The 14,869-nt window shown below is 35.1% G+C and overlaps 1 long non-coding RNA gene across 1 annotated transcript; it reads right to left on the minus strand.

Annotated features, from left to right (window-relative positions):
- Positions 1-8,296: 8,296 nt before the first annotated feature.
- Positions 8,297-9,055, minus strand: LOC133529734 (uncharacterized). Its single transcript, XR_009801192.1, has 3 exons — positions 8,806-9,055; positions 8,561-8,693; positions 8,297-8,464 (listed from the first exon to the last, which is right to left on the minus strand). It is a non-coding gene; the product is annotated as an uncharacterized LOC133529734 (long non-coding RNA).
- Between the last annotated feature and the right edge of the window lie 5,814 nt (positions 9,056-14,869).

Below are 14,869 nucleotides of genomic sequence, written 5' to 3' on the forward strand. Positions count from 1 at the left end.
TATAACAGAACTAATTTATAAACATAATTTATTTAAAAACACGTATTCCATGATTACATTAATATAAAACAAAGACTTAAAAATAGTGATGTTTACATATGCTTGAATTAGGATTCCCTGTGTTTCAGGTGAGATATCATTGTAATGTTTGAATTTGGCATATATGTAGGAAGCATTACAATACGTGCCATGACCAGGATCTTATTGTATGTATATAATCTCATATATTATTTATATATTATTCTAATCTTTGAGTTACATAGTATCTCGCTATACCCCTTCGGCCGCGTACTCAACCAGAGCTTCGTAACCAGATGCGATCGAAAACTATTTCTGCCTTGTACGAAACCGGTTGCGATCAAAAACTAATTTCGTCTTACCCGTAACCAGTTACGATCGAACACTTCTCGTTCTTATACGAAACCAATGTCTGGGCCATCTAGCTATACATTTTTTTTTTCAAATATTTTGTCATGATACTCATGATAATTTCTTATCCTGTGCATTTTTTGGAAACTATTGATTTAACAAAACTCAACTCAAGCCAGTGTCTTTTAAGGAACAAGGTTACATTGTATTTGCCAACAAAGTATTTGAATATTATCAACTGGTACAATTTTTGTGTTCTGATTTTTGACTAGATATATAACGTGTACAGTACTTATACTGTATAACAAGGTGTATAAATATAATCTTAGCTGACTTTATCAACGGTCGAAAGGTTTCGTACAACAAAGAAAAGTGTTCGATCGTAACTGATAACTAGTAAAACGGAATTAGTTTTTGATCGCAACCGGTTTCGTACAAGGCAGAAATAGTTTTCGATCGCATCTGGTTACGAAGCTCTGGTTGCGTACGCGGCCGAAGGGGCTATACAACTAATTTCAGTACATATTGTTTTTAAAAGACACACCATGGAACGATTTACAGCATTCAAATTAAGCGTAATTTTAATTTTGCAAAAACATTTTGTGAAAGCAGCTGTGGCACGGCTCGGGTTCGGCGCAGTGTCGCATTCATCCTTTATGCAACAGGTCTGAGACTATTTCTCTCCTCATTTGCATATTTATTTCACTAAACCGAATTATTCACAGTTCCTGCATCTCGTCTCTGTAATTAAATTAAATCTCTGAAGGAATAATATCTTCGTTTGGAGCGCGTCAAAATTTCGCTACATTCAAGAGTGTCATTCCTTACGTTATTTCTTACTAGAACCAGTGTATCTTTTCTCTCATTGTTTTACGTAACTGGAGATCACTCAACACTGGTTTGTTACAGAACTCTACCCACTAAATCCCGCTACATTTGGTGCCCGGAAATTTCATTAGTTTTAAGTCTCGCGGTGGTGCAATGTGGTGAGGGCAGCGGTTGTCATTTACTGTGTAACATCTGTGACGTATGTTTATCACGGATACAAGTAGTACTTGTTCGTCACTTATGACTAGCTTTGTTTTGCTTCGTTAGATAAAGTTTTGTTACAATATTCTTTATAATTGTAATAAATGTCGGATCTTAATTTGTGCTGCTCTTCTGGATGTTCGCCTCTAATATCTTGGGATATAGCTAAAGGTACCCACGTGTGGAAGGCAAAAGCCAAAAATAGGTTCACAGTATGTTTGATATCTTCGAATAATATCAAACCAAACCAGTGACGCACATAAGTGAAAAAGAAAACTGAACATACAAAAATCCCCAAAATGCCTCCCAATCTACGCTGTACATAGTTCACTGTCATTAGACGTTATGTAGATTTTAAAATAAATTAGGTTTCATACAAGGTATAATAGTGCATGCACATCAGTCAAGTTACATTTTCTTCAGAATGGAACTTACAGCTAGAGATTAATCATAACACGATAATGAACCGTTTTAACAGCATAATTATTAACAATGTTTCATTAATTGCATTGTCCGGATAGTGTCCGTACAAATTTTCGCTACAATTTTCATACAAAGGAAAACAAACCTTACGGCATTGATATAAAACACAATATTCGGTCATTGAACGAGCGATCAATCAAGTTCCCCCTATTTAGGGATGTAGGTCGAATAGTTTTGCGGTTTGTTCCCATTTGGATGAATCGTCGTGTCAGTGGGATTGCCCAATGTTCGAGGGTCGCAGATCACAGGGCTTATCACTTAGGCGCTTACATTTACCTCGGACCACAAAACCACAATTTAGGGCGCAGATGAGAATTATTTTTCGACCTCTACGGAAAAATAGAGGTAGGCCTTATTACGTAAGTAGGCTTTAGGGACATTATATTTCTTTTGTTTAAGTGGGTAGCTATAAACAAGTAACTAAAGGAGGGATGTACCTAAATTACGTAATGTATTAATGTATCTAACATTAATACATTACGTAATTTAGGTACATAAAATAATACTTAATATATTTCAATCTATTTACTGAAATAGAGGTCATATACCTACCAAAAAAAAGTGGCAAAGTCCTCCAATGGCGGATACCTTAGTTTATAATTGACTACTTTATTAAAATCACAAATAAATTTAATAAAACGATGATTTAATTTGCTCCCGAAGTTTTATAATTAAATATATTTTGAGAATCTTAATTATGAGCCTTTCATACAGTTTAATAGTGAGTTTCGTAATAAAACATTTGTTAATTGTTCATATTAGGTACAGTGAAGTATTATAAGCTGGTTATTGTTTTTCAAAACTTACGTAAACAAAGAAAATTTAGATTTATGAAGTCTCGGGACCGTAAAAAGTTGAACAATAAATTCAAAACAGCAGACGGTTCGAGAGTAATATGTACTTATTTATACGCGGAGTTATCGCAGAGTCGAGAAAACCCAATGAATTTAAAAGCTAAAGGCCAATTTAAACTTACGTTGTGACATAAAAATGATATCTAATTGATGTCAATGGCGCGTGAATTTCACTTGTACTTCTCGATACATGTATTGGCGCGAGCGAGACGCATGGGTAACTGATTATTTAGATATAATTATGATGTCACATTGTAAATTTGAATTGGCCTCATAGTCTAACCGAGTCGAGACATTACTTTAATCTTTAAGGAGAGTCGAACCGGGATGATTTGTTAAATATCTTATTTAAGCGATCGAATTTTATATACTTATGTAGGTGCCCACAGATGAGTACCTAGCAACACTTCACTATTGTCACTACGTATAGAACCGGCACAGAAACCAGTATTTTGCGCCATGAGTTGTTGTTTTAACAACAGACCATTGAAGCGGAGAGTGAATCTCGCGACCCAAAACGCGTAAGCGCCATGAATTTCGGTCCGATTCGAAGAATGACATACGGGTTTAGATAAGTTCTCATTCAGATATCCTTTGTATGTCGTATAATTTACGGAAGCGCTAGTGGCCTAGCGGTAAGAACGTACGACTTGCAATCCGAAGGTCGCGGGTTCAAACCCCGGCTCGTACCAATAAGTTTTTCGGAACTTATGGACGAAACATCATTTGGTATTTTACCAGTCGCTTTTTGGTGAAGGAAAACATCGTGAGGAAACCGGACTAATACCAATAAGGCCTAGTTTACCCTCTGGGTTAGAAGATCAGATGGCAGTCGCTTTCGTAACTAGTGCATATGCCAATTCTCTGGATTAGTTGCCAAGCGGACCCCAGGCTCCCATGAGCCGTGGCAAAATGCCGGGACAACGCGAGGAAGAAGAAAATGTGGTATAATTGACAGAATCAGCTCGATTCGGGCAACCAATGTCACTTTGATGTTAGAAATATCGTAGATAGATCTTTTTGGGATCACAGCGGAATCGAAATAAACGTCAATTTTGACATGTCGTTTAGGTATCGATCTTTTAAAGATCTTTCCAAGATCTTAAACGCGTCTTAATCATTCTTCGAATTGGGCCGAATTTCATTATGTGGTATAGCTTCCCTACGAGTATAGTAATAATAACTCAATGCCTAGCAATAAACTTCATTTACATCTCTGTTTCAGAATCCCTGACAAAGCTTAATCTTATACACTGTATAATTACATCACATGAGACTAGTGATCATAACTGGTAAGTTTTTAATGATCTAAATAGGTGTTAACATCACAAAAAAATGTAGTGAACTTCTCATTTATGGTTTCAGGTTAATTTGCATTGGGTAGTGATTCTTTCTTTTGCGTAATGAAGTCAATTTACTGTAAAGTAACCTATTCTTCAACTGCTTAGGACATTTTTCTCCTATTTCACCGTTATTTTCTAAAGGTAATCTTTGTTTGTTTAGATATACCCAAAAAAAATTAACCCATAATACTCCACAAAACCCAGCTTTACACGCTGGTGATAAAATTACTTCAATAATATTTAGGGAATATGCGAAACCTTCCAACCTGGCAGGAGATGTAACATTCACAACAATCGCATTAAAATACCATACTGCGCTCCAAAACTAAATAACCTAACGTAGCTGAGACTCCTACCAAAATAAATGGGACGGGGCAGGACACATCTGCCGTATGCCGGATGACCTGTGGGCCAAGCCATTCGTTAAATCCATTGGCTTATTATTACTATTAGCCATGCAAAATAATGAAATTGTCACAATCGCCACCTGTACCACGCGACCAAAAAGTTGTAAGCGCCGTGAAATTCATGGCGTTTACGCGTTTAGATCGCGAGGTTCACGCTTCGCTTCTATGGTTTGTTGTCAAAAGAACAACAACTTATGGTGCAAGATACCGGTTCTCTGTGCGGGTTTTATACTTGGTAATAATAGTTCAATGGTTGGATCCCACAAATTGTAAGGCGTCCCGGTAGACCTCGTCGGCGGCGGAGATGGCGGGACGAGCTTGAAGCCTTTAACAGGGACTCTGCAGTGAGACAATAAATGTACAAATAAGTATAATAATAATCGCTAGAAACTTATGCCTTGTTATTTTAGATGACACGCGGAAACTGCAAACTAACAGATTTTACTGAAATCCACTGCACAGCGAGCTGGACTGTAGATTCTTAGCAATTGCTTTATATTATTTGAATGACTGAATTTGTGCACTTAAAACTTCAAAACGTGTTATGAAATGTAAGCTAACCATCCAGTTCCAAAAAATAATTGGTTATATATTTATCAGATTATTAGTCTTATACAATAGTTATTTACGATACAAGTGCGGAAAGTAGATAATTAGCAACGAGTAGTTACAAATTAATGACGTTGCTAATTAACGAGTGGTGACAATTACCTATTCGCCCCTATATCGTACAACGTTTTACAGTACCTTCAAATCGACATAGGCACTACGGAAGTGCTCATTTCCGCACTAGTGCGGGAAAGTAGCCCATATGTACTGGAAAAAGCTTTTGAGACAAATTTTTTATAGTAAAATTGTTCTGTATCAGGTTATACTACTTTTTTATACAAAATGTTCTACAGACAAATTTTTCATAAAAAGCTAAACCTTAGGGATTTTAAAAAGAAAAGTTATTTTATTAAACTCTTTTGAGTTTTGTAAATTAGTTGACTTTCTTTAGAGAAGTTATTAGAGGTGAAAAATTAAGGTGTCATTTGTTCTTAGTTCACACAGGTCTGTCTTCAGTCTACACAAAATGAAACTTTTCCATTCTTTTAAAATTTGTAACAAGTTTATTTCAAATAATATTTTAAAAGAATCTTACGTTTGTAGGTACCTACATTTTTTTATGCCTATTGGACCATTTTGATGGCCCAGCGCTGGACCAGCAAGGTCTTGCGATGGTTGAGAGGACGCACTATGGAATGGGCCAGCCTTGCGATGGTTGAGACGACACACTATGGAATGGGCCACGTGTAGATGCGTAGGCACCATCGCTGGACCTTTGATGTGCGGACGAAAACCCGACATCGTGGCCATCCCGCTGCGCCATAAGCCACTACCCTCTCTCTCTACACGCTGGCCCATCTTAGTGGGTCAATATCAGCGGCGGCCGATGATTATATATTACGGGTGTTCACTTACATTAAAGAAGAAAACTAAAACTACCCAATCTATTAACCGTCGCAAAATACCTATAGATATCGGTTTTCGTCCACCCGGTCATTGAACTTTCTTATAGATTTTGGGTAAGTGCGCAATGGAATCTGTTTTACGAATATCTTGACGACCGATAGACGTCAACTGCAGGTCATTTAACAAATGGTTTCGAGATTATGAATGTTTTTTTTTAATTTCATGGAATCGGTTTTTACGAAGGTTGAAGGTCGTCTTTTTGTATCTAACTCGAGTCGATTTTGTTAAGTTTTTTCACATTATTTTATGAATGTCACGTTATATTCATTCATTTTTATCACTTTACCACTAACAACTTGTTTACACTCACTTTTTTAATTCTTGTGTAATTATTTAGAATAAAAAAAGCCAAAATTGCATTCCCGCGCGTGCTTTAAAAAATACTAAGCTATAGTCTGTCAAGCAAAGTCTGTCAGTAGCAATGTAAAGCAAACTGAAGTATGGCAACACTCACAGAGCAGTATTGCGCTAAGAAAAGCAGCAATGTACATCGAACCGAAACATAGTTTTTTTCCGCTGAGCGCGCTCTTCGTACGTCAACTAAAATTGCCGCTCGCGGTTTATTGAAGCATCTGGAAATTGTTATTGTTATGAGAGGGACAATTTAAACTGGAGTAAAAACGATGTCAATCAATATGATAAACGAGATCAAAAAATACCCATTTGCAAACGGACTATGCTGGAGAAAATAATGTTTGAATCAAATCATTGCTTCTGCAGGTAGCTGGATTTTAATATATTATCAGATTTCTCGGTTGGAATTCAATATTAAAGATATATCACAATAAAATGCAATACAAATGCTCCTTTATTCAACCTTCAAAAGCTAATTAGACATATTTAGGTAGGTACAATCGAAAAATATATCAATAGATTGAATTAAAATAAAGGTTTGTATGCTTAGTAAAAGGTGGACGCGAAAGGCGAGCGCTCGCATTTATAACCTTTGGTATGCTTAGGAGCAGATCTGCTAAATATATATTTAACCAAATTCAACTTAAACATGAAGATGTCATAGCTAAATAAATGTAAATTTTGACAGGCGCATACGAAAGGTTAAGGCATTTGCACTTGAGTACTTTTTACCAAACGAGCTGTTAGTAGGTACCTATACTACTGAATTTAACTAGAATAAAACAATCCATTGTTTTATTTAGGTAAATATAGGTACCTGCATAGTAACCCCTGAGCCATCACTGGCAGCGGTAGCCCTGGTAGGGTACCATACGTGTGGGGTATCACTGTAACTATTCTTGTCACAATTGTAGGGCTTATTAAATATCAAATATCTGGACTATTTCAGAAACTGAAGGAGCACAAAGATAATAATTATGCCACTTGTTAATTGTAAATTAGTGAATTGGTAGCAAGCTGTTTTTAACATCAGTTCAGAAACTGAAGGAGCCCAAAGAGAATAATTATGCCACTTGTTAATTGTAAATTAGTGAATTTCTCTTGAACAATGTCACATTCACATACCAGTGTAATTTTGAAATGGTTTTACAATATACTTATATAGATATACAGATTAAAAATAAATAAAAACACAACTGCAGATATTTTGGTGTTCATTTAATTTCAAGGCAATTAAGATATGGGTCACTTTAGCTTACACTTAATTCAGGCCATTCATTGAAAAAATATAATTAAGTTACTAATGTTACTGGTCCACTCCAACCAAGCATCAGAATACTTTGTACCTAGTCATATAATACTTTGAAAAATTGTAATTTCAAGTTTAAAGTATTCTTATTAGTAGTAGTTACACATAAAACTTAATCTAAAGCAATTTGCCTAATTTATAGTACAGAGATATTCCAATATCTCTGAGACCACTCTTACATGCTAGCTTAGTAAGGTTTTGCTCACACTACTGTTTTTATATAGGCTAAAAATGTTAGATATTTACATGTATCGGCTAAATCATATTTTATATGTAGATAGGTATTTAAAAAAGTCATTTAGATATCAGGAGAATGCTAAGAAATTTTATTAACTTGCACATTAGTTTATTCAAGACTTGTCAGGAACTGACACAATTTCAGGTACTCAAAACATTAATAAAAGATACCTTGACAATGGAAGCTTACCAACTTCCACTCATGTGAGTAATATAGAGTTATATTGATTCTGGATAAAAGAAGGTATGATTTAAATGTGTAAATATTTTTATAAAATTATGCACACTGAATAAATTATTTTAATTTATTGAACAAACAGGTAAAGCAACTTAAAACTTCTCTTAAATAGGTACATACCGACTTCAGAAAGTATAAACTAGGATTTAACGGACAACTTTTACAGTAATAATCTAAACTATTGTCCGAATTTTTTTAGTTTTTTTAAGTAACAAGTTTATTTTTCGTCTTGCTTGCGTTGTACACGTATGAACGTAAACCGCCGTAGGTAAGTTTTGTATGAAGAGAAACTTTTACGAACGCCTTATATTGGGCGAGTTTTAATCCTGCAACAAACATACGTAAGGATTAGGTAGATGTTGCGAAAGAAAGGAGATATAATCAAGGTTCTTATACGTCTTAAGATTGTTTAAAAAAGTTACCTTTGAAAATATTTGAGGACTTCGTCTGTTGATATTGGGAACAATCGAATTAGTTGCGGTTTCGAGGACACAATTCGTCGTCTTAATGGATATATTTAAGCATACGTTTTATCTTTATTTAAGCCTTTTAACCCTGAAACAGAAAAAACTGCACATTATCTTAAAAATTCTCAGGGATCTTCCAGTAATTATCATAACCTCAAAATTTTCTAATGGTTAAGATCAACGAGCATGATTGTACTTACATTGTAGGCATCTTGACTTTGCTTATGGTCATGCACAATATTATTTAATATATTGATATTTATTTTAATGCAGGGAGCAGAAATTTCTCTTGAATTAGCACCGATTCGGAATGTAAACAAACAAGATGGACGATCCACATTCCACAGATAAAACACAGATTACACGCGATTTTGGAATTATTCAAACACAGTGTTGCTAACCCGCGATTTTTCAAATTTGCCGCGTTTTTCTACTGACAAGATTTGCTTGACCAACTATAAAAGGTATGTTTGCGAACATATGACAAAGACAACATGGCGCGCAGAGTGCGCGCGCATTCGTTGAGAAGGCACAAGGTCAAACGGACTAGGAGCAGTAGGAGCGCCGCTCCAATTTTACGTCTTTCTTCATAGAACATCTTCTATTTCACGTTACTGTGTCAAACATTTAAAGGGCCATATGTACTGTAAAACGTTGTACGATACATGTGCGAATAGATAATTCGCAACTTGTGTCGATTCACGTTTCTGTGGCTAAGCTTCTCTTTCGCTCTTATGGAATTTCCTATTGATTCAATGTACTAAATCTTATTTCATAGGAGCGCAATCCAAAGCGCTCCGCTTCGCGCGTTACGTATGAAATATAGCAGTAGGTGAGTAGTCATAGGCTCTCTATAAACTTATAATGAATAATAATTACTTATTTAACTATTATTGACTTGTTTACGATAGGTACATAAACAATGAATAAGTAATATTATATTAATTAGGTACTATTTATAATTTCATTATGATTATTTATGGTAGTGCACTGCACAAGCGCTCTTTAAGGCGGGCCGCTAGTGGTCAATATGATGGCCCATCGTGTAAAAGGGCCATAACTTAAAGGTACTTATAATCATATTCCCCTTTTCATAAAAACTTTACAAGCCTCAATCGGCTAATTTATGTTTTATCCTTTTCTTACAAACACATAAGTCAAAGTGACATTTTAATAAATATGGTTGGGATAATTATATTAGGAATTTACTAATGTGTATTCCTTTGTAACTCTTATGTTTTTGTTTTTATACAGATTATATTTAAAAGATATAATAATAGCATACTGGCAAACGATACGATTTAAACGGCCAAATATGTTTGAGCTGTATAAGTATGATATCCGGCTTTGGTAATAAATATTTATATTCAAACCAAAAAAAATTATACAAGTAATAAAACTTGCAAAATGCTTCATAGATATCATTTTGAAATAGGTGGCAGTGCTTCCGAAAAACTGAGTATTAACTATTGTTGAGGTTGAATATAGTTTTTATATCCTTTTATTGTCTATGATAGTTTTAAGTTCTTCTTCTAGTATTATTCCATATTTGAATACTTGAAGTATATTTGTTTATTTACATTTTAATGTCAGTTCGCGATTACATCTGGTGCTGAATAGTCAACTGCTTGTGTTATTTTCTCCACTTTCTCTAAAACTATCGAAGCCCTCTTCTTTAACTATGTTAATTTAATCCTCAAATCTTTCATAAAGAATGTAGCCTAATACTGAACTTTTATAAACGTATAAATATTGTTGTTCACAAAATATCACCATTTAAGTAAAAACTGGTACGATATAACCGACTCTCCCCTACTACAAAGGTATTATAAACTAAGGATAAAATTAATTATAGTAATCATCTGTATATATCCATTCTATATATTGTTATTGTCAATAAATTTATTTGTTGTTAAAAAAAAAAAAAAAAAAAATTATATATAATGTAGGTATCAATCTATGGAAATGCCTAGAACACCGCATTTTCTTCTGACAGTAGTATAGATTGAATGGCGCAACGGAACCTCATAAAACTAAATGCAAATACACGGTATGAAACTAAAACGTCGGTCAAGTTAAACTATCCGTTTGCAGAGAAGTTTGCCAAGAGAAAACGGGTATTTTAAAGATGCTGATATTGATAAAAAATAAATGATTTATGTATATTATTGATAGCGGTCCTGCCCGCCTGGGCAGGACACATAGCTAGGCTACCCCATACTAGGTGGACGAAGCGAACCACGCACTGGAAAGGGCCACCAGGCAAACGCAGCCAAGGGCGACCACACACTAGATGGATAGAGGATATATCAAAGCATGTCACGAGCAACTGGCACGCCAGGGCTCAAGATAGAGAGAATTGGCGCAAACTGGGAGAGGCCTTTACTCTCGAGGAGGTCCGCTCATTCAAATAAAAATAAATAAAAAGTCATTAGATATATTTTAAGGTACCTAAATTAACATAAGTTAAACTTAACCTGAGATCAATGTAATGAGTCGGAATAAAAAGGCTTTTTTTATTTTTTATTTATTTATTTATTGATAGCGGTTAATTTAAAATAATTTCAACTGAATCTATCTCCGATAATATTTTGAAATATATTTCGACGTTTTGAACCCTTTCCATACAGCTACACAGCTGCCAGACAAGGTAACTGAACCGTTACGAATTTGTACTCGGTAAAATAACCTAAAGTGCATAAAATTTGTTTTTAATTTTCCTCGCAATTAAGTGTAAAACGGATTGAACAATACCAGCTAGAATTCTCGACTTATATTAGTCCTCACATTGGCTCGGAGTGAGCCTCGGATACAATGGGTTGGTTTATGCGCCCGTTGTACAATCTACTATTATTGTACATTCTCACATTTTCTCTACTTGGCCTCAGAAATACTCGGCACGATCAAAGGATCGGAAGCCATTATCTTTTTATGCCTACCCTCTATTTTAACAAGACAAAAGGGTGGCCAACCTTAATAAAACAGCTTTGCAAATATAACCCATTTGGCTGCGACTTGTGGTTTGTGTTTGAAATACATGTTTATTGGAAATATTTATTTGGCAAATACGTGGAATAATAATATGATGTTCAAATACCTGAGCCAGGTTGATCTTGTTATGTTTAAGTATATTTAATTAATTAAATAGTCTTGCCTGTTTGACTGTTTGTGTAAATTCATGAGACTTATTTAGCCTAATTACTTAAATAGACATATTATCCTATAAGCGCAATTTGATCAAAATGACTACGAGAGTAAAATAGGGTATTATGGCTATTTTATATATTATAATATCGCCCGTGTTACATATGTAATTTTTTTGGTTACATTTGTAAGGAAAAATATGCATGTAATCACGATTCTTTACAGTGCGTATGTAGGTAGAATATAAACCAGTTATCATACCAATTTCACTTCTGGCTAGCTACGATTATTCTGATAGTTTTGAATGATTCACGGTTAGTTTCACTAGACTTAAATTGACCGGGATACCGTGATTACCTTTTATATTGTTTTTATGGAGCTCCCGATATTTCGACGCAGTTACATGCATCTTGTTCACGGGAACAATATAAAAGGTAATAAGGGTTTATATCCCAGTCAATTGAAATCTAGACTAGAATAGAATAATATTTATTCAGACAACACATCAATTATTACAACGAGGAAAATACAACAACAACAAGAATTAAAAAAGAAACAGTGGAAGTTAAAGAATACAAAAAAGATAAGGATCTACGATTATTCTTTAGCTTAGTAACAGACGTCAAACGACATAAGTGGCGGACACAATTTGTTCTCGATTGCCTGTCTAGTACGTAGTACATACATAAGTATAATTATATGACTGGCTATTTCATGCCTTAAGTAGGTGACTAAGACCAACTTCTTTATTTGGAATTGAATCCTTGTTTATTTATGAACTTTATTTTTCTAGTAGTAGAAAAATAAAGTTTATAAGTTTAAAATGTTGTAAAAAGAATGTGAAATACGTTTTGAATACCGTTTTTTTTAACGATTTTGTATAAGTAAGTTTATTATTATTTTTGATCCTTTCTTACTTGATTTTGCTTATTCACTCCTGATAAAGTTATTACTACCTATAATAAAATTCAAACTGTCATACCACCGCATAATAAAAGCGTCCTCATTTGAATGGAATGCTCCAAATACCTACGCGTTCCACAAATGGGAATTTCCATAAATAGTCCAATTTTCGGCACACGTGCATTTCCTGCTACATTTATCATCTTCCGTCGCACAATTAGGCTCTGTTGTCCGGGTACAATTACTGGGAATAGCCAGTCACCCTGACTTAGGGCCGCTTTTTCCTTCTCACACTAAATTTACTTTTGACAGTCATCCTTGTAATTTTCCTAGAGAGAATTCAGAAACGAACAGTCAACAGCAATCTAATATCACGCGTTGTATGTGAGTAAAGCTATTGACTGAGGATTCCTCTCTCTACTCTCTCTAGAGTCAGACCAAGGTAAGTAATTTTGATAGCTCAGCCTGTGCACGTGTTAAATAAACGTCATAATTTCATAGAAGTTGGAAGTTTAAAATCACACTTGCACTGTCTGGGCTGCCAAAATCGCTGCCAACTTATCTTGGTTTGACTCGAAGACTGTTTGTATGGAACTGAAAAAAGCACGTTCAGAATATTGAGAGGACCTAAGATGAGAAGAGCTGGTTTTGATACGACCTTGACGATCGTCTTGATGGCTGGCGCGCATCTCACTCAACCATTACTTCATGCATGCAAAGTTCTATAAAAATAAGATCAAAACCGTCACAAGTTGTTTTATTTAAATCGAGCTCCTTGATTCCCTTGCGATTTTTTAAATCAATCTCGCTGATAATCTCAATATACTCGAGCAAAGCTCGCTCGTTGTTTGAATTGGTGTCATATTGATGTTACAATTTTTCATACTTGAATGAAGCTCTAGATGAAAAGAAAGATGTTTTGTTTTCCGATCGGCTATGCCTTTTGTTTTCCGACGGAGCATAATATTTCGTCCGAATGCATTTAATGGCGTGTAATGGGTTGGAAAAATGTTCCATTATGGTAGCAGCAAAATTGTGTGTTCATTATTAATACTGGATGAGTACCTGATTCAAATGGGTTTGTAAAGGGTAATTTGAAAGTATAGTTACGAAATTGGGTCTTAAGCCGTATCACTGTATCAGACCTATAATACATTTCAATATGACAGATTACACTCGAATCTGTTATATTGAAATAGTAGAGATAAACCTACGCAGTTGACAAAAAAATGGACATTATACTTATTGGAATTTATTACGCGAGAAAGTTTAAACTATCGAGCAAAGTTTCAAACCATCGAGAAGGCAACTGTAAATTTAATTGTCTATGCCATAGTCAAATTATCTTCAAAAAGTATCATCTATTATAGCGCAACATATAGCTAGATTTGACGAGCTGTCAAATTCTATATAAAAATACCGTCGTCGTAAGGCACATTCACGATTAGCTTTAAAGCTAAAATAGGACCGTTATCTTTATATTTATTTGCTCATATTTCTTAATAGACATCCTCTTCACCATTTGTGTCCATGATTCTCACTAGGTTTTGCCCTCAACCTATTGTTTTTATTTTTCCTTTCGTGAAATGAATGTGTCGTATTTACAAACCCTTTTCAATTCATAAATGTCCAACTACTGCTACGATCCACTAAACTGGGACAGTCTCTAATATTGTGGCCTTCACGTTCCGGGGTGTGATTCCCATTGCTATCAAATGCAATATGTTACATTAAGCGGTGCATTCAGATAGCAGAGTAAGCGCCTTTTTAGATCATAATACAGACGCCGATACCTACATAATATGCGTACGAGCGACGAGCGTCAGAGCGTGCATGGAAGAAGAGGAAAAAACGAAAAATATTCTCAGGTAGAAGTCAGAACACACAGAAGGGACTCCGAGCACACTAAAGGAGGCAGTTAGCAACCTGAAGACACTGCTAGATTTTGCGGAGGAGCTGGGGTGGCTAGAGTAGCGCTACCTCGTTTTCACGCAAAATAGGCACAATGGTTGTCGATTTGCGGAAAATGCCCAGCATAACCAACTAACTAACTAACGGTCATCAATAAGATGATAGCAATCTTGAGGCCTTTCTCTAGTAACTTCATCGATTCAAAACCTAATCAACAGTCAATGTACCTTTCGCATATTGCATTCGCAATATGATGAGTTTATACTAAATTTATTAAGAGCAATTCCTAGCTGAGCAACTTTTCAA

Source organism: Cydia pomonella, chromosome 21 (assembly GCF_033807575.1).
Source record: "Cydia pomonella isolate Wapato2018A chromosome 21, ilCydPomo1, whole genome shotgun sequence".
Lineage (NCBI taxonomy): Eukaryota > Metazoa > Arthropoda > Insecta > Lepidoptera > Tortricidae > Cydia > Cydia pomonella.